Source organism: Xenopus laevis, chromosome 6S, assembly GCF_017654675.1.
Source record: "Xenopus laevis strain J_2021 chromosome 6S, Xenopus_laevis_v10.1, whole genome shotgun sequence".
In the NCBI taxonomy this organism is placed as follows: Eukaryota; Metazoa; Chordata; class Amphibia; order Anura; family Pipidae; genus Xenopus; species Xenopus laevis.
Genome location: NC_054382.1, coordinates 79,883,377 through 79,905,599, shown reverse-complemented (window position 1 = coordinate 79,905,599; position 22,223 = coordinate 79,883,377). Strand labels below are relative to the sequence as shown.

Sequence of the window (22,223 nt, the reverse complement as noted above, 5' to 3'; positions counted from 1 at the left end):
AACAAGTAACAGCCCAGTATGGCATTAGCCTTATATGATATAAGGGATCATTCCAAAACAATTGTGCTCACTACATTCACATGTTACAATTTGCACCACATGTCAGATTCAAGAGGTGGTTAGAAAGTTGTTTACAAATGGCCACAAATTGCAAAGATGGGGGCAGCACATGGGTCAGGACATTAGTGTAACATTACTATTGCAATTCTAGTGGTGCAACAGTTATAGGTAAAAAAAATAGGTATATACTGTACCTTATACTTATCCTCTGTCGGGCTCCCTTGTGCCAGTTCTTGTTGCACCTTATGCCTCATGCACAAAAGAAAGTCCAAACAGCAAATTGGAGCCCTTTATTAGTATAGATGAGAGTAGGAGCCCTATACTTACAGTATGTAAACTGCAGTGGTGACCACAATATTCTGCAACATTATACAGAGATTTTACATCAGTCACATTAATCCCTACCACAGTGGCGCGTGAAGGCTAAGGTTCCTTTAGCATACCCACAATATGGTCAGGAGTCAATTAACCAGCATGCTTTTGAAGTGTTTGAAAAATAATAATAATAAACTGGAGCACCCCATGTATTCAGGCAGATGACAGCACTGCCAAGCAAGAACACTAAAGCTGTAACATCATGATTCTCATGTCTTACTAAGGCTGAACTAGAACACTACAGCTTTGTAAACATGTCTGAATTTTCATAAAGAAGAGCTGCCATTTTGATTTCTTAGACCAGACATCATTATTATTGTTATTATAAACCTGTATTTATAAAGAGCCAACGTTTTCTGCTGTGCTGTACAATATATGGGTGTATACTTTGAACATACAGATTTATATACAAAGCGACCCATAACAAGCCGTAAAGAGGGTCCTGCCTAAAAGAGCTTACAATCCAAAAGCCCTTATACATTCTTTAGATAAAACAATAATAACACCATGGTGGTATTATAAACAGATGTTCTAGGCATGATACCTCAGACAACGCATGCAATATGTCATTTCCAAATTGTACTTTCGGCCTACTGACATTAAAATGCTGTTTCTTCTGCTAAGTCATTAGACATATGAGGTGAGGCATCAAATAATGGAAATGACAGTAGCTCTCCAGGCTTTGGAAGTAAAACACATATTATTAAAGTAAAGAAGTGTAACTTCATTTATCATTAACTCATTTCATTGAAAAATCTAAATTATTCAAAAATGTGCACTGACAATACAAAGAGGGAAAGAATTTGTCACCCTTCCTACATAATTCAAAATACACCTGCATGTCCCTAGGGAAATTACAGCAATAACAAGTGCTTGTTACATTGTTATCAGAGATCTGCCATACATTGAAAACCTGTTTAAATGGCACACATAACAACTGCAGGCAACAAAATAATCTGATGCACCTGGGTATACCTTTGATTCCAGGCAGGGAAATGGTGCAGTCAGAATTGCATCATAATAGCATGAATCAGGTAAATGGTGTGTGTAAAAACTTTCCAGTATTGAAACTTATTTGTATCCAATTTCGGAAATCCTATGCAAGCTGCATTCACATTTGGAGTGTGAATCACATCATCTCTGACATACCAATGTGTGTAATGCAGAAAATTCAGTTAGAATGTGATTCAATGGATGCACTTGGGTTGTGTGTGGGCAAAATAGACAAAGGAAACACTAGAAGTTACACTCCTGAAGGCAAGTATTAATTCCAGAGCGCCTTTGTGTGTATGTGTGTCCTTTAGTATGCATCTTATTCAGAAAAAGTGGAAGCAACGAATGCTTTGACCCAAGTCAAATTATAGAGCAGCGGCCTCCCAACTTTTTTTGCGGTTTCAAACAAGACCATTTTTCAAAGACCATTGGTGGGGGGGGGGGCAAGGCGGGTTGTCGTATAATAGTCACAGTGCATATGTAATTTAATCATTACATATATAATTTTATATTATGCACTTAATTTCTATTACTATTACACTGAAATATAGAAAATATAATAAAACTCACTATAATAGAGAAGAAGACCTGAGTCTCATGGGCTGCCATGGTGTCATACGCCTGCCACATTATGCTTGCGAGGATGCACACTGGGGAGCTTTGTAGAGTTGGCCCGGTTCAGCAGCCCCGTTGAGCAAAGCCCGTGGCCCGGTGGTTGGGGACACTTGTTATAAAGGACTATGTACAGTTGGAAGTACCCTGGTTATTGTTTTAATAAGCAACATTTTAAATGCATTTTTATGTTTTGCACTTGCAACTATAAATATGGCCTACCAATGGTGCAATGTTGTGTGTCAAGTTATTTCTAAGTTCATTATTTCTAATATGAATCATATTTCTTATTACTGGAATTAGCGAACAGGACTAGTTAATATTTTAAGTATATAACTAAGTAAAAGCACTGTTAAAATTAATTTGTAAACCATTATCTTATAATCATTCCAATGTTACACTGACCTTGGCTTTCACATCTGCATTTGGGAAACATCATAATTATAATTATAATAATTGATATAAATTGTTAGATGTAATTTCCAACAATCTACTATTGTCAGATACAGGGTTACATGCAATAATTTTTTCACATGTGTTGAGTAAATGTTCTGGATGATCATTATTAATGATTGTACCAAATATACTGTGTATAGCCATCTTAAGTTTTATCTGCCAGTATTATTCTTACTAAGAGGGGGTTGCCTATATATGGTATCCATGGGTTTAATGGTATCATGTATATGTATACAATGTGTAAGGTAACTAATTCAAATTAACTTCTATCTGACAATATTATTTTAATTAAGAGGGAGTGCCTGCATATTGTATCCCAAGGCCCGTGTCCCAGGAAATGCCTCCATCACAGGCAGAACAAGACAAAAGCAGCATAGGCAGGTGTGTAGGGCACAGCTGAGTTACAGTAAGGTCACAAGCAAGTGAGTGAGCGGACATGTAAACGGGTGTGCAAGCAGGCGGGTAGTGACTGATGTCCTTGCCTTGGGTGCCAAAACTTCTTAGCCTGGCTCTGACCTTCCCTTTTTTAAGATGGCGATTTGCATCCTTTAGAGACTGTTTTAGCAGTTTATATGCCCATGTATGGGGCCCTCCGAAAGGCCTCCATGATCGGGCAGACTTCACTTTTATGTTGGATTGAGGGCCGAATCAGCTCATTGATGCAGTTCTTGCTCCCACTTTTTGTATCCCTTATTGTAATGCGATCATTTGGCCGTAAAACCAAATAATCTCATTATCACAAAAACGGTGGGCCCTATTTGGGGGGGAAAGATTTTCTCACTTGGCGACCTTGTCAAACAAGCAAATCTTATAGTGTATGGCTACCTTTAGTCAGCGCATGATATATTATTTCACTGATTAATGTGAAAGTTAGTTTAATCCTCAGTAAGAAAGCTTGCTCATTTAGAACAGAAAAACAGCAGTCAAAACAAAACCTAGCTTGCATCCAGGAAAGGGAAAGTGCTGCTTTAAGAGATTAAAGGAGATGAAACCACCATCCCACACAGCAAGATACTAAGAGCTTGGTTCTTATCAAACCATTTTGACTGATCCCATATTTCTAATGGATCATGCTGCTACGTCTGGTGATTACATGCAAAGATTCTTAACCCTTTGCTTGCAAAGGGATGTGACCCCATTTTAAAGAGCACATGCTTTAGCTCCCAGAGGGAGACATCTAACTCCAATGGAAGTTTGCATATCATTCAGTTTATATTAAGGTGCATGATGTCTTTGTTCCATTGGCAAACATACTAGTTGGGACTTACTTCAATTATGCTTTTCATTCTGGATTTTTAGGATTGACAGACAAATTTAGCTATTTTATTCAAACTACTATGCAAAACATCCCGAAACAATTTGTTTTGGAGTGTGTAGTTCTCCTGTAACTAAGTGGTTAAAGTGCTCATGTTTTAACAACAAAAAAAACCACTGACACATTTTACATAATAGCATAATATTCTCTTTATAAATCAGACGTCTTTCATCTTTACATACAGTATACAGACTAGTACAGAAAATGGGTTTGTGTCTAGACATTGTGACTTTGAAGTCAGTTTGGAAACCTGTACTTTCAAAACAAATATACTGTGTTTTTAAGAGAAGCAGGGAAATGTCAGATGAGAACTAGGTGACAGTTGGATAATAGATATGTTTTTTTGTATGACCTCTATGTCCTATTTGCTTTTGTACTGCAATCCAAGGAGCAATCACATAGCCAGAAGATCTATTATTTCTCTGTGTCACTGGGAGGTTATCTGTTGGCCTTCTGACAGTCACTAGAATGCTTACAAAAGCTAATTTCCCTCTTTTTTATTTCTAGAACTGGAAATTAACAGGTTGCCTAATGCAACAAGGAATTAACACATGCCATGTAATGGACTCACTCATCCTTCAACCAGTCCTAAACTACCTCTGCAAAGAGGTAGCCAAATATGTGTGCAAGAAATTATTAAAATAAATTGTTGATACTGGAATTACTTTCAGGGTTCCTTATTACAATTATTTATTAGTTAGGGCTGCTTGGCTGTGTCGGTTATTCATGTTCTTCCTTTTTAGGATTGTACTAGGAAACAGCAGTGGCACTTTCAGTTCAGGAAAATGCAGATATTTAAACATTCTAGTCTAGTCTCCGATGCTTCCAAGAGTATTTCAGCCCAGGGCAGGAACTAGGGGTAGGCAGAAGAGGCACTTGCCTAGGGTGCAACAAGGGGGGGGCATGGGACAGGTATCTTTTGAAGTCTTCTGCCTACCCCCAGTACAGGTTTGCTTGCTCCCTCTGCTCTCCCTTCTTCTCAACGTTCCCACCCCTTTTTCAGCCATCGGGTCAAATCTAGATCCTCATAACAGAGGTTTAGTATCTATTCTTTAGAGGTCAAAATACCCCAATGAGAAAAAAAGACAGAAGGGAACATAACATAGCAGCTGAGCAATTCTGCCACTGGCAACAGAAAGCTAAACTTGTCATACATGTAAATATTTGGTTTGCAATTTGTTTTGATTATTATTGTTTTGATTGCCAGTTGTTTTGATTATTTGGCTGGCAATTAATTAACTGTGGTAAATAACTGTATTGCCCTGCAGAAGTAAATTATGGTCAGAAAACCCACACATCTCAGGTCTTATTGAAAATTATTTTTTTGGCACCTACTGATGTTTCGGCAGCTCTTTCAGCCTTTTTCAAAGTATACCAAGTATATACATTCTCCCTGTGAAATACCCAGTTTGGTGCAAACCTCCAGTAATGTCAAAGACGTGAACAAAGTGTATCCCCGTGTGTCTCCAAACACCAAACGAGGGACAAAAGGCTTATACTCATCTCCCCCCTCCCTTCCCAATATACTGTTGTTCCATTTGGCACCTGCAATTTATCAAGACTAATCCTTGGGCTGAACCATAACAGAAGATGGCTCGTTCTGATTATATTGCAGGAGCCAGCTAAGAGTTTACAGCTGCAAGAAACGTGCAACATAACTACTCTCAGAAGTGATAATGGGATGAAATATGGCGCGCAAGCATTGCTGCAGGAACAGAAACATTCCTCGGCTGTTTTGCTTGGTTCTAATGGTTTATATAATTAGTATGTCATAATTATAGGCCTGCGTACAGTTCAAGCCCTTACTTGTAACCCACCCCATTCATAGCTATAAAAGAAAGAATGTAAAAGAGCCTAAAACAGTGATAACCAACCTGTGGCTCAGCTGAATTATTATACGCAGAATCCTTAGCCAAACTTTGTATTCATTTTAATTTTACCAAGGTTCCATTGGCACCTCACACTGACAGAAAATAATACAAATTATATTATAGCAATGCAGCCAGAATTATTTGAGGTTATAATGTCCTGTATATTATACTGCAAGCAGGCAAAATGCTTCTAGGAATGGATCATAAGTATTGCATCATCATTACCACTCCTCCAGCGTTTATTATTTCTGTCCGCATCACTTCACATTCCCAATACATCCTGAATGGAAATTTCTTTCTCCGTCCCACTGTGCACACTGTACATCTGCACGGCCTTTATACATTTACAGCTTGTAACCTCTGTATCCATGATATCTAAACCCCCCCTGAAGCTTTTTCTGTCTTATCCCTCTAAATCACGCAGCATGCCTTGAGTATTTCAGCCCACACTATTCAGAACCCCATAAGGAATACATGCTGGACAAGGGAAATTATGTTGTCCATCAGTTCTTACATCTAGCCAGTCACTAGCATGGGCGACATAGCACATACAAATCTGCATCACATATTGATACAGAAAATACATGCATAGAATATTGGGACTTCACAACATTTATTCTAATCAATCACATCTCCCCTCTCTAGCACCAGGGACTGTAATACATAACATCTATTGATTAAAGAATACCACATTTTATTGGCTATGAAAAATAAAAAATGTTCACTCTTTAACACCCAGCGTTTCAAGTACCTTACTGAAACATGCGCCATAGAATAAAACAAATGGAGAGCTAAGAAACTACAAGTTTCTGAAGGATTCGGGGGAACAATTCACACTCTTGAAGTGCTAAACAAACTTTGGCCGTCTGTGAATATATAACGGGGTTAAACCGTGTGGGTACCTACCTACTCTAAAAAAAACGTTTCCATACTTACTAGCACAGTGCACTATATTTGATGGTGTTTGAGTTTATATGAAAATAATTTCACCTGCACTAAAGTTTTGAGGTGGGGATATAACACTGATAATGTGATACTTTTTCTCGTTTTTTTCCCCACTTTCCTTGATAATACATATCAAAATGTATTATAATTGTGAATTTTAGTATCACAATAGTCTATGATATTCTATTGTATATTGTGCCAGTATATTCCACAGCGCTGTACAGTAAATGGGTTCATACACTGAACATATAGAATTACAAACAAAGCAACCAACAACGGATGCAAGAGGTGAAAAGCTTGTAATGCAGCACTATTAGCTTTGTACATATACACCCATGGACTGTTGTTGTATAGACTAATCCAAAAGAACAACTGGCAGAAAGACCCATGGCATTAATGGCCTAGAAAAAAATGTCTTGCGGCACTAAATGATAGGGGGATCATCATTAAATGGAACCATTTTCAATGGGACATAACCGAGTTAGATCAGAATGCTTATCAGATCAGAAAACTGTTTCACTTTAGGAACTGGTGTTATGTACATGGTACTTATTTTTTTTATGACATCAAGGATTAAAAAACTGCATAAATACAACACAATGCAAAGTGGATAGACAATACGATGGACAATACCATTGAATGAATAAAATGTGTACATAATATGTGCTCTTCTGTTTCAGGACATTACTCTGACATTTTCAAAGAAGGTAAATACGAAGGCATAGAAACCAATTAAGCAGTGAGCCCACCAAAAGAAAACATGAGCACTGTCATTTCTTCTTCAGACATCTATATTCATGTGGGATTTTGAGTGACTGCCATAAGTTTATATAGGAAACAAATGAATCCCTAAAAGACAACTATTTCAGACTAACTCACTTTGGTTAAATGTACACTGACAACACAAGAAACTCACCTTGCAAAATATAGAAATTCCAGGTAACGAGAAATGCTCAGTCATCAAAAGCGATTGCATTTATCTACGAATATCTGTGTGTCGAGGTTTTGTTGTGGAGCAAAATAATGCACAAACATCACCACACTCTCAGGAGTGATCTCAGCACCCGTCTGAATCTAGTACAGCACAGAGCGGTGCAGGCACTCATTTATCTCGGTATGACTGGACGTCCTGTCATGTGTTTTTTTGTGCTGTGCATGATTACCCTGCACATCTCTGGGGCTAGCACAGGATGGAGGATTCAAAAGACACAGTTTTTCTTTCTTTTATAAAAGACAAGAGAGTCTTTTTTCATGACATCTTGCAATAGTATTGAAGCATGCAAGAAGGTTCCTCCCCAGCGTTTCCCTTTTATTTCGAGAAATGTTATCTGCTGCTAAAGAAGTAATGCACACTCCTCCCCAGAACCAAATGACACAGTGCATGATAATATCTGCCACATGAAGGTATGTTTTTTCATTGTGGTACTGGCAGGAGTTGCCATATGCAGCATTGGAACAGGCGATTTCTTCTGTAGGCACAATGCGTGACTGTAGGGAGCACTGAAACATCCAGTGTTTTTAAATTTAACTGAATACTCCGTTCTTTAAAAAAGATTTGCCCCAACTTCATATACACAGGCCCAATAAATTGTAACTGTCTATGGCATCTTGAATCCCCTCTGGAATTTGCCAGAATCCACAGATTGCCAGTCTCGGCCTGCCAAGGATAAAGGGCTGTAAAATATTTATTTTTGAGAATGTGGATTTTGTGATTGCCCTGCATGTTGCATGAGAGCCTGCGCTTGCCACATGCAGGACTGCAGCAATTAAAGGTTGCAGGAAAAAGTTGGTTAGGTGCCTGAAAACTTTTTCCTTCCTCAGGAAAAAAGCCTCTGATTGCACAAAATAGATTAAGTGCATACATTATGATATTTCTTATATGAACGTAAGTGTGTGGGCGCTAAAAAATCATTGTAAGTAAGATCGCAGTGTTGCAATGTAAGAACTAATATTAGTGTTTTCATTCCTCCCTTGGTGGGATATATTTTCTGCATTTGAATGGACAGTAATGCAAAAACAAATTACAAATATGAGGAGCCACTAAAAGAAAGATTTACTTAAAATATTTAATGTTTCACAAGTGCACCAATAAGAATAATAAGAATAATAATAAAGGATAACCTCAGCAAAAAGTATGCAATGCATTCTTAAATGTGCTGGAAAAATAAGAAATTTTAACTACAGAAGACGTGTGCTTATGGAATGATATGATTGCAGAATAATGCTGATTTATGTCTTTAATAACTTACAGGCTGCAAGTATGTAATGTCATGACATCCAGAAGGATCCCCTAATGCTTCTTGTAGCATGCCACAGCAAGCTTGGACAGTTTATACTGTTAATAAATAAAGTAAAGCATTTCGAGGTAACAATGAAATGTAGGCCCCCAAAACCAGAAGGAGATAGATTTGCTGTGCATTGCAGCAGTTTTTTTCCCAAGAGACATATACATGATTTCTAATGTACTAAATCGCTTAATCTACAGCAGTTATGCAAATGTGAAATGGAATAGCTTATAGTGGTAGAAAGCTCAGAGCACTGCTTGAAAAAAAGCCATCGCTACCAATATACAAAGATATTTGTAACTCTAGCTAACAGGAAGGTGAAAAATGATTCATTCTCACCTTGCTAAGAGAATAGCAGTTACACTCATCTCCATCTCATTGAGGAACAGTTATCAAATTCACTGATGCAACGAGCACTAAAGGTATGGCACATAGCAAACTATCTCTATCACAATGGATTTACACTTACGTTAGAGTTCATGAACACAAGGATGTGGCATATAAGTTGATATACAATGTTTTTATGACGCCACAATTCATCATGTCATGGCACTAATTTAATCAGAAACTGCATCAACTACAACATTGTACTTTATTATATGAAAAATGATATTATAACTGATATTACTGTTCACCTTGGAGGGCAAACAAATTAATATTCTGCTGGCCAGAAGCCAATGCAAGCTGTGGTTGATGCTAACCACGTTTATGCCACAACATGTGCTCTGGACAAGCACTATGGGTAGATGGCCAAGCTGTACTTAGTAAGCAAGGCTTCATTCTATATCAAGTTTTTCTCTTTTGCTTCAAATTACAGGAAGGCCTTTTCCCAGAGAGCCCAATTTAAGCAAATTTTAAAATATTATTTATTAGTACCATTCAAACAGTACTTCATACTTGATCCGATATCCTTGTTACTTACTAACAAATGACAATAAAATGTACTGTGGCACTGCACTGGTAAAACTGTTGTGTTTGCTTCAGGTAGCCTATTATAGTTTATATAAACAAGCTGCTGTATAGTCATGGGGGCAGCCATTCAAGCACATGATACACAGTAGATACAAGATAAGTACTGAAGAATCTCATTGTATACTACAGAGCTTATATGTTGTCTCAGGGGTGTCTAAACTTTTTGCAACGAGGGACAGATTTGGTGAGGTGAAAATGTGTGACATTCTGACATTCTTTGAACCATTATCATTAGATTACAGGAATCGCTCAGCCGCAGCAGTAATATTTTGCGGCTTGGTGCTTTGGAGTACAAAGACATGCATACCTAATTTGAATTCGGGAGGAATGTGTACTTTCCGAAAATATATGGTTTTCTGAGGTGAACGGAATTTTTCAACCTTTACCCCCCCCCCCAAACTATGTAAATGTGTTGATTTTGCAATACCTGAAATTACAGACCATATGGGGTGTCTTCATTTTGGGGCCCCTATTTGCCACATGCTTAGTTACACCTAAACATATTGGGCATCAAACTGTTCAGAGGACCCCAGGCTCTCTTATTTGGGGTAATGTCTTGATACCTAATAGTATGTGGGAAATATGATGCTGCAGAGTGGAAGTTGTGAGGTGATTTTTGGAAATGTCACCAAAATCACCAAATTTAGGAAAGGTTTGTGGCTTGGTGCTTTGGAGTAGAAAGACATGCATACCCAATTTGGATTTCATTGTGTACTTTCAGAAAATATATGGGTTTTCTGGGGTGAACATACTTTTTTCTACCTTTGCCCCCCCCCCAAAACGATGTAAATGTGTTGATTTTGCAGTACCTGAAATAACAGAACTAATTGCTCGAATGGGGTGTCTACATTTTGGGGCCCCTATATGCCACACGCTTAGGTAAACCAATACATATTGGCCATCAAACTGTTCAGTGGACTCCTGGCAATCATATTTAGGGTGTTTTACATTGATACCTAATGAGGTGTGAGAGATGTGATGCTGTAGATTGGAAGCTTTGAGGTAATTTTTCAAAAAATTCACCAATTTCTATAAAAAACTATAACTTTAGGAAGTACGGCAATTTGGTATTTTGGCATACATAGATATATTTACCGATTTTTGATTTACCAGAATCACTTTCTAATAATGCATAGTTTTCTAGGGTAAACCTACTATTCTTTGGCCTTGAAATCAGAAGTATGCCGTTTTGTGGAGCAGGGCTTTGGAAATTTGGTAGTGTACTGCTTAGAGATTTTGACCTATACAAGTGAGAAATCTCCATTAAACTATATATATTTGGTATTGGTGCACTTAGGAGAGATAGAACTTTTCAAATCTGCTGTGTTCTCATACATAAAATAAATTATCTTTCTGATATATGTGATTGTACTATGTGACACGGGATAATTGCAAGCAAGCTGCCTTGCGTGTTTATTGCGAAGTGCAACGTTTCGGGGTCACGCCCTTTTCTCAAGCATGATTCTTTCTGCTGGACTGTTTGTGAGGTGGCCGATCCTCTACCTTCGTGCACCAGGTGTCGTTACTTTAATTTACTAAGGGTGTGCGAGAGCCATAGTTGAACTACCATTGTACTATGTGAAACATGATTTTCTTTATTTTATTAGACACTTAGAAGCCTATATCTTTTTACAGAAGTGGAATTACACCAAACCTCTAGCATATTCAGGTTGTCCTGAAAAAATAACAATATATTGTTTTCCTGAGTAAACAAAAAGACCCCCCCCCCCCGGAAAGGCCCTTAAAGTGAAAGAGTACAAAATGTCTAAAAACTGCTTGGCAGTAAATGTTCACATTTAGGACAAATTGACTGGCAGGGAAAGGGTTAAGTAGTTTGCTTAAAGTTTTCCTTGGTCTGCCAATCAGTGGCTTTCTTTTATTACCATGGACCAATAAAATGTAACTGCTGATCTTCAACAGTAGAGAAGTTACCATTCTAATAAGTAAATTGTATCTTTATTTATCTTCTCCCCAAGTGTCCTACAGTTTCTGGGGATGGCTCAGGGGAAATGCTCTTTTTTAATACTGGCATAGTATATGCCCTGGAAAAGTACACCTTGATGGGTGCCCTGGCAAGCCAAAATGCTGTATCATAAATTACCATACATGACTTTTTTTGAGAATGAACTTTAATACTTATTTCAGGTGACTTATGACTGATATAGCAAGTAGCAAAATTACTCTAAGCCTTCATGTGTCATACTTTTTAGATGAGCTGGGAACATATTTATAAATTCAAATGGTGCAATCCATAATATGTTTAGCTGCACAGTGGGCAGGAAAGCAGAATGAGGGGGATTCCCTACAATATGTTCTCAGTTTCTAGCAGATCTGTGTGTGATGAATTATAGTTTATAAGGTGAAAGTGGGCCCACATTTCCTCTGCAGGCTTTTACTGTGACTCCATATAGACAGCATCACTGGGTTCAATATTCACTGCAAAAACTTTCTTAGCAGGTCTGGATTTAGAGGATAAGTTATCACTGTCCATGGAAGCTATTTACAGAATGTAGTAAGAAATGTACAGTACAAGCTCCTTCTTACTGTCACAACACAGTTATTCACAAATGTTTGCCCTGTAAGAGGCAGTAGAACACGAGAAAGGTTAGCTGGTCACATATGGATCAGTGTGAAGCACTGCTTGCTTGTACAGGATGTTCTGGATAATGTTAGTCTATACTGTACATACTATAAAAAGCACATCTTGCCAGACATTATTTTTCTCTCTCTCTCTCTCTGTGTGTGTGTGTGTGTGTGTGTAAATATTACATACATACATATACACATATGCATATGCATACACACACAGGTATATGTATAGTACCACTACACTGACAGAGAAGTCACTTGGCTATATTATGTACATCTTTTTGGCACGTAATACTCAACACTATTATAGTCTGCAGCACATACTATAACACTCCTCACAAGTCCTTCCACCCTTTGTGTCTTTTGAAATGCCAGGATAAAACACAGAAATTTCAAGCAAACAGGTAATAACTGGGAAATGGAGTGCATGTTATTCCTTATGACAGCTCCCATTTAATACTTGCAGTATGACAAATGGTTTCACAGACCCATGCCTTTTCAGATGAACATTAATCTTCTTACTGTGGGCCCTTAAATACAAGTAAATTACATTACATATCATTTGTCAAGCCCTAATGGGCAGATACATAACATGAATTCAAATCATAACTAACCAGTTCAAAGACGCATAGAATAGCATTAACCTGTAAGTAAGTAATTCCTCAGTGTAATGTATGCTACATAGAATTATCATACAGCCAATGGTTTCAATTATATGGGATGGCCCTCTTGGAGAGCCTGGAGCAGTAGCTAGTGGGGGCTCATCCAGAAGGCTGATTATGGCGAGTTTGAGGAAAAGTCTATATCTATGTATTCCTGGAACATTAGTATGAAGGTTAAATAGTGACCTTTGGGGTTGAGCACTTACCTTTATGTCCTATACAGTATATTGTTGCAACTATGGGTGCATGCCTGATGCAGAAATATTTTCAAAAACATTGTTATGAGCTAAAGGGCCCCCCACCTAACAGTTGACCTTTTCTTGAATTAAAATAAGTCCTACAGTCACTACTTTAAGCCAGTTGTGTTGGAATACAGCTCCCGGCATCAGAGAGCTGAAAGTCATATCAGACTTCTTTAAGCTATCTCATTTGCAGACACATCACACCCTAAACACACAGCATGTGTCTGAGATTGTCAGCACATCTGCAGAATAGTAGGAGTACAGAGAGTTTGTGGTTAAAACATATTCAATGTAACACCCCACTCAATACAAACAGCAGCCTTGCACCCTCTCAAACAGTCCCAAAGATCAGAAAAATGTGTAGGATGGAAGTTTAACACAGCATGGTAAAAAAAAATTGCTTTATTCTTCAATATTATCAGCAAACAACTAAAATAACTGTCAGTTATAATTGTATTGTTTATTCACCAATCACGCATACAAATATGGAAGATCAAAAATGATTTAAAATGCTTAATAAGGTAAATTACTATATAAATGATTATATCTGTTGGCTGATAAAGACTTATTTAGTTTGTTATTACTATGACGTGAGTGGTACCAAATGGTTATAAGCCTCAAAGTTTCAGTTCAGCAGAATAAAGACGTGAAAATAGTATGTAGGCAAAACTGTGGTTTAAAGAGTTGGGTGTTAGGACCTTTCACTATTATACATAAGAAAGAGAGATTAAATATAATTTTGTCTCACTATAATACAGAATTGGTAGTTAAGTTTTGCATGCTAATCAACTCTTCGCAGAACCATTCAAATACCGTTAATGTGTAAAGTAAATGACTTTATGGGCTACCAAGTTATATTTAATGAACACTAAAGGCATACCAATACATTACATTTTTAAATATCTTTTAAAATATTTATATACTGTATAAAAGGCTATAAACATTACTGAAAATAATATCTACTCATAGTTCATTTTTATGGAAGGTGACACTCTCTCTTATGCTATTTGTATATGTATGAATTAAAAAATAGTTTTCAAGCCTTTAGAAGAACTAAAGCCTAAAAGCAAATACGGCTATAAATGCTGCATTTTATGCAGTAAACATACTGTACTAGCATATCAACATAGGTAAATGTTCAGCCCCATAACAGTAATCCAGGCCCTTAAAGTTGTCCCCAATAGCTCCCCATCTTGGATCTTGTTAGGGCGTCTTTTTAGTGTAAATGACACTGCACATGTTCAGTGCACTCTAGTGTTCTGGGCAGCTGTTGAGAAGCAAAACTTAGGGGATATCAGAAATAATCTAGCAAGAATGAAGTTCTTTTGCCATAGAGCTGATGTAGGATACATAGATTGTTGAGCTGTGATGTAATATAAATCTGAATTCATTAATAATTAACCTTGCATCATGATGTGTATATGCTTTATATTGTAAGTAAGATAAATGACAGCAGTTCATATCATGTGCTGTGAATAAACACAGCTACTGGGAACATACTCAGAGGCACACATATTCACTCCTAAATGACATGTGATTACCTTGGGCTAATAAAAAGCCCAACACAATGTGTAGCATTTCTAGCCAACTTCTTTGTTAAGATTTAGTTCTTTCTTCTTTCATTCTGCTTTCCCATGGCCCTCGAGTGTCCTAGGCAAGCTGTGACCTTTTGGGGCACCGGTTCATGATGACCATGTCCCTTGCCCTCACACAATAATAATGTGACCATTTCATAGACAAAAATAGATCATCTGGACAATCACTGCCATTGTGAAATCTGCAGCCCACAGGATATGACAGAAAACCAAAAATTGTGGATCCTTGTAAGTGAACTCAAATTATAACATAAAATTAAAGCAAGCTGCATTTCTAATGACACTACCAACTAGCTTAGTTTAAAATCATCTGTAATTGAATACATTTCTGTTGTATCTAATTTATACATACAGCATGGTGACAGTAGCTGGTGATTTGCATACTTTTGTCTTCTTCTTTGCATTTATTAATATTATTCTCGTGAGATAAATGTCCCATCTGCTTTGCTAATAAGCATTCAGTATTGTCAGCTATCTGCCCACGTCTTATATAGTGAAATGATACTATAAGCTTGAGGAGGCAGAGGCTTACCATATCAGGAAAATCTGTAAAATTACACAATAATGTGTGAAAAACTATTAGTGTAATGAAATATTATTATTGGAATATTATTGTTCCAAGCAGTTTCTGTTGGGCTGAGGGAGTGGAATTGTAGCCTTGGCACCATACTGGCTGAGGCAAAGTAATATTTTGAAGATGTTTAAAAAAAATGATGCATTGGGAAAAAATAGAAAAACATGCAAAACCCTCAAGATCAGAGGAGATGGTTTCATAATAATCTTGCTGACAATGATGCATGGATGGGAACAGATGCCAAAAGAGAAGTTATTATCTGGATGCTAAGCTTTTGGTATCACTGGACAAGTATATTATGCTTGGGCTGAATGTTTTGTATATTGAGCAGAATTGTGCATATTGTAATGTGTAACCAACAGTGGCTTGTTCACAAAAACAGTATTAAATGCTGAAATAAAATGAGCTTACCAGTCTTAGTTTTATTTCTTGGCATAACTTGTGCATGTAGATAGTTCACGAGGCTTCTCTACCACCATAGCTGCCGCCAGACTAAGTAAAAACATTTACATTAGTTATGAAATAGAGAAAATCAGTGTAAATAGCAGTGGCACTCAGTGCTAACTTTTAAGTTTTTTTTCCCTGATTTTCTTTACACCAAAATTTTACACTTAGCTATACATATGTCAAAAACCAATACATAGCTTTTTACTGTACATGAGATTTTACAGAGTGTAACATTGTGTAATGTCTTAACTCAAATACAGTAGATATATAGGGTGGCGATAAAACAAAAAAAGGCAGGAAAGACAGGGAGCAAAACCTTAAAGGACCAGTAACATCAAAAAATGAAATTGTTTTAAAGTAATAAAAATATAATGCACTAGTAAAACTGCTGTGTTTGCTTCAGAAACACTACTATTGTTCATATAAATACGCTGCTGCATAGCCATGTGGGCAGCTGTTCAAAGGAGAAAAGGCTCAAGTTACACAGCAGATAGCAGATAAGCTCTGAAGAACATAATGTTATCTGTTATCCATTATTTATCCTGTGCCATTTAGCCGTTTTTTCAATTTCCGCCATTGCTACTCAGCAGCTTGTTTATATGAACTATAGTAGTGTTTCTGAAGCAAACAGATCAGTTTTACCAGTGCAGGGCAACACTACATGATATTTTCATTACTTTAAAACACTTTTAGTTTTTGGTGTTACTGTTCCTTTAAGCCTGTGAGGTCTTGTAGAACTCCCAGATACCAACATGTTTGGTTGAAAAAACATTGTTCCCTAATGTGGGAACAAATATCTTGACCCCCAACAAATCCCTTCCTTCTGGCAAGGGCCAATGCTCCCTTTATGAAAAATAATGGACTGGTCTTCAGAAATTGAGTGAAGAGTGCACCATTGCCCGTTTTCTTCAGCTCCCAAAAGTATTTCCTGTGAGGGTTTGGGGTGGGTGCTTGAACAGTTTGCTCTGACATACTACTTGTACATACATACTTGTTTCCAAGCTAATTTGCTGTAAAATAAAAACACAGCAATTTCAAAATAAATAAAACCTGTTGAATATTTTTTTCTGTGCATTCTTTTCACAAAACTAAATATCTATCTTAGCTATTTTTACTATAAAACAGTACCAGAGCATTATTTTGCTTTAGCACTTATCTTTATTATCATACTATAATTTAGCTGAGTTAGGTGAACTAGAGATACTGAACTCTGTATAAACAACATCCTACCAAACAGTCACACAAGCTGTAACTGTTTTGGTTTACAGATAAGCAGACATCCAATACTCCGGGGGATTATCTGTCCTCCAGTAACCTAATTGTCTACCTCATAACAACAAAACAGAGTAAAGCTGGTCATAGATGCAAAGATCTGTTTGTTCGAATCCTCGAACGATAGGGCTTCCCCATCTCCCGACCTGCCGCTAATCATTCCGATCAAATAAAGTAGAAAAGAACAGATCAGCCGGTGTTCTGTTCCTGACAGCAATCGTACGAAAGTTATGTCCGACAAAGCTAGTGACAGTCTCCCACTGAAAATCGTACGATCGGCAATACATGCAGAGATATTATCGGCAGCCGACAAATTTTTTGTCCGATCAACCAAACGACCGATCTCTGTGGGACGAAAAATGTTGGGACGCTCCACACACGGTCCGAAAATCGTACGAATCGAGGATTCGTACGATTGGATCTTTGCGTCTATGGCCAGCTTTACTTAAATGTTCTTGTTTGCTCAGTAAATAACACCCTTAATTTTTCATGATTTTGCAACAAGCAAAAAGTATGTTCTGCACAAGCCCTTCCCCTTTAAGACATACAAAAACTCAGGAACACACACACATAGATGCAAGAAATTCATTTAAATGAACCCCATTGTTTGGCAATATTGACCAGGTTTTACTAGGCTTGTTTACAAGATGCATAAAAAGAAGACCGAGCTAAAGCTTTTAGTATGGAAGTATTTGGGGTGCTTATTTTTCCTTTCCTGTAAGTGTGGCTGCAGAAAGGACAAGGTTATTGATTTTAATATGACATAAAATATATTAATAATTTTAAATACAAGGAAATATAATTTTTGCTTCTTTATATATATATACATACAATATACATATGCCGGTATATGTTTGCACAAAATTGCTTTATCTGCATTGAATTATGTCAGCCAAGAGTCAACGTTTTAACCATTGTGTCTAAAGAAATATGAAGTCTATCTGCATTAATCACCTGACAAAATGTTGTATAATCTGCAAAATCTGAGCCTGTTTTTTTCCAGGCCTTCTTCCAAATAATTAATAAATATACTGAAAATAACCTGCCCAGTACTTATCAGTCAATAATTCCCAGCTGTTCATCCCTGACACAAACAGAAGAAAGCAATGGATTAATATATCAGATTTCTGACTGCTCTCAAGTATCCTCCCAATGTTGTTTAGGTGCCCTATATCAGTTCTGGGTTTTACAGTTATCATACCTCCCAACTGTCCCGTTTTCTGAGGGACAGTCCCTATTTTGACAGCTCAGCCCGCAGTCCCGGGTTTCTTACTGAAATGTCCCGACTTCCTCTTTGATCTCCTGCACTGACTCGAGAAAAAGATACAAAGTTTCTGAAGCTTATTTAAAACAAGATCCTTTTTTTAGCTGAGCACAGAACAGCCAGCAACCTGACAAATTTCGTAAAATCTACATGGTATCTAGAGGGCGTGGTCATAAAATGGATGTGGCACAACTTTTTGTTGCTCTTTTCGTTTTTCAAATGTTGGGAGGTATGCCGTTTATACAGACTTTCCTTCTGTTTTAGCCAGCAGTTCTATCCCTTTTACAGATTACATTTTATTACATAACCTAATAAGGTTCCATTTTTGCATAGTGCAATGACATTTTTCAAAAGTGGATGCCATGTTTTTAATCAATGTCATTCAAGTAAGGATGATATGGCTTATTTTTTTATTTCAAAATTAACCAACTCAAGAATTCAATATTACATGTTCAGTTTTACACATTTGTATGAGTATCCACAGCCTGCTGTCAGCAGAGGTAGAATTTTTAATATATTGTGGATTCCCGACTGTCCTTTTTCTACAGATTACCAAAAATGAATCAGTGTAATTAATCTGCCTTTTTGACTGATATATTTACTAAATTCCGAATGCAAAAATCACAAAAAATTTGTGAAACAATACATTGTTGAGAGTTGACAAACCCCATACAAAACATTTAAGGGTAAATTTATCAATTTCTTAGGTTATGTGGATATTGTGAATATGTACAGAAGATAATGAAAGTTAACTCAAAATCAGGGATATCTTTTTCTTTTACAGAAAGGGACTTGAATTGGTCCAGAAACCTATGGCACAGGGTTATAACACTAAGGGGGTTATTTACTAGAACTCGACTTTATCATTTTATTAAAAGAAAAAATTAGGCCAAACTTCCAAGCCAAATCACCTTAATTTACCAATACAAATTTGAGTTTTTCCTCCTTTTAAAGCTCAACCAGAAAAAATTGTAGTTTAAAAAATAGCCCCCTAATAAAAGAGTGCATGAAATTTCCTGTTACAGACTGTTGGGGCAGAGACACACGGTCAGATTCAGGGAGATTAGTCGCCTGTCAGAAAAATCTCCTCTTCTTCGGGGCAACTTATCTCCCCGAACTGCCTTCTCCTGCCTTCCCGCCGGCTGGAATGTAAATCGTGCTTTCAGAAAGAGACAGCACTGGAACTGCTTTTAGGCAGGCTATTGTTTCTCCTATTCGATGTAACTGAAGGTGTTGCAGTGGGAAATTGATTTTTCTTATTGAGTGCAGTTCTTTAATCTACCAGGGAGCTGTTATTGTTCTGATAATGGGCTGCGGGGGGGGGGGGGAGAGAAGGGAGGTGATATCACTCCAACTTGCTGTGCAGAAGTAAAGAGTGACTGAAGTTCATCAGAGCACAAGTCACATGACTGGGGGCACCTGGGAAACTGACAATATGTCTAGACTCATGTCAGATTTCAAAATTAACTATACAAAAATCAGTTTGTTCTTTTGAAAAATGTATTTCAGTGCAGAAATCTGCTGGAGCAGCATTATTAACTGATGCATTAGGAAAAACCATTTTTCCATGACAGTATTTTTACTGTATAAGTAAGAAGTATTGGCTCAATGAATGAAAAGCAGGGCTCTAAGTTTAGAGAACATACCTGTGGCCCTGTTTTGTAGTTTTATAAAATGAAATTACATAAAATATGTAAATATTGTTTCATATAAATAAAGCCTTTTCATGAAAAATATGCTTTTCTAATAGCATGTGCCAATGGATAATCCCAAACTGAAAAACTGCTATTTTAAGCACTAAGATCCACCATCTGGCTTGTATGTGTACTCACACGCAAACCAGGGCACGTATGCTTGATAAGTTATATCAGTCAATGAATGGACAGAGTTGTGTCTTACACACACTTCTTTCTGGACCAGTTAGAAACTGAATTATTTTTCCGGTAAGGTGATCTCTGAGGGAGCACATAAAATTTCAGAAAATGCGGCCTCTAGAAAAATATAAATAAATATATACATATGTATAAGGCAGTATGGTAAGGCACCAATTATAATATCAATTATGTATATATGCTAACGGTATAGCTTTCCTTTAGCAAAGAAGGATTATTCTGTTAATAGGTTAATGTTTAAAATGTATAAGGCTGACAGCTCGAATTTTGTTCCCATTCTCCACAGGGACTGGTGTGACATACCGGAATCTGAACATAAGGGCACTGAAGGGAATCCTAATTCTATGCAAAGATACATGGCACAAACAGACTGCTGACCTCATTTTTCGCCAGCTTCTCTCAGCCAGGAGCTACCTTATTGCATATGCACTTCAAACCAAGGTGGAGGAGTCATTTCAGCAATGACAACCTTCTTAGCTACTTGGGAATAACCCTGTACTGCAACAGCCTACAGCATAAGCAGCAGCTTCAAAAACATAAAGGGGGACCCGTCACCCAAAAAAAATATTCACATTAGTCAAGCAAAATGAACTTTAAATTACACTATATACATTATTTGAATCTTGTTATCTTCAGTCTGGGAATTCATAATTATAGCAAGCAGGCAGGAGCCATTTTGTGGACACTGTTATTAAGGCAAGCCTTGTATCATCTCAGAATCTTGTTTGTGCACCAGAATGGGGGACCTGATGTCCATCCCCATGCACTGGTTACATAATTAAACAGTGAAGAGGACTGGGGAATGTATGGAGAGCAGTGACATCTAGGAAGTGCTGAATGGAAAGTGAAAGTAATTGTCTGTCCTGCCTCTATGCATAAGGCATAGAGGAGGGACAGACAATATTTGATTGACAGTTGTGATTTTTAAATGATCTTACAACAGCTATGAATGCTTTAATAAAAAATAGAAATTGGATTTTATGTTTGATTTGAAAAGGACTTTTATTATACAGCTTTTTGTGTCTGGGTGACAGGTCCACTTTAAAAGCATTTAACCATATTTGGGATAAGCAAATAAATAACAAACTAGCAATAAATGATTTTTTTGGAAATTATTATATGGGTCCTTTTTCATAAATCTTTTGTCCTGTCATATTTCTGTGTTTTTATTGTTGATTATCTGCTGCAGCGAACATAACCTAGTAAAAAAATTAATTGGGGTTTATTTATGAAGCAGTAAAACTATCAGGTTAATGACTCTGAATTTCAACAGTGGCTTGTTTATTGTGAAATTTAGGAAATCATTATGGTTTAGTTGAAAAATATAATCAAAAGCATGTTATAACGTATTTCCTCATTTCTAATTGTTTCAGAAAGTTAGAACAATGAATTCAAACCAAGACGTTGTTGCTCAGTAAGCAACTCAAATCTATACTCTATTTGTAATTTTTAATGGGTCCAAAACTTTGAAAAAACTTTAACTAAAAAATAAAATAAAAACACTATAAAACTTCCACTGACTTGTACATGAACTTGCCAGCTGTTTGATGCTGATGTTTGGTTTAAATGTTTCCATTTTTTTGTTTTTAATAAATATTGTAGATATTTGTCAAGTTTTTGAAAGCATCATTCAGATTTAGGAACTTTAGTGCAAAATAATTCAATATTAATTTGAACACTGATAACATGTCCTTAGGGTTGGCAGCACTGAGACCCTAGATTCCACATACAATCTGCAAGCTCAACAAAAAAATCTGACCCTGCATGTTAAAAACGTGCAGGGTATGGGATCCTTTATCTGG

The 22,223-nt window shown here is 37.0% G+C and overlaps 1 protein-coding gene across 10 annotated transcripts in view; it reads right to left on the bottom strand.

The window, feature by feature from the left end:
• The window catches only part of atxn1.S (ataxin 1 S homeolog), a 179,517-nt gene that overhangs the window by 77,772 nt on the left and 79,522 nt on the right, over positions 1 to 22,223 (bottom strand). For 9 of the 10 annotated variants that reach the window (XR_001936326.2, XM_041567756.1, XM_041567755.1 and 6 more), the window contains one exon: positions 15,958 to 16,038. The exons of the other annotated variant lie outside the window; for it this stretch is intronic. The gene's annotated coding sequence lies outside the window, so the exon portion shown is untranslated. The remainder of the gene's footprint in view (positions 1 to 15,957; positions 16,039 to 22,223) is intronic. 10 annotated transcript variants of the gene reach the window in all.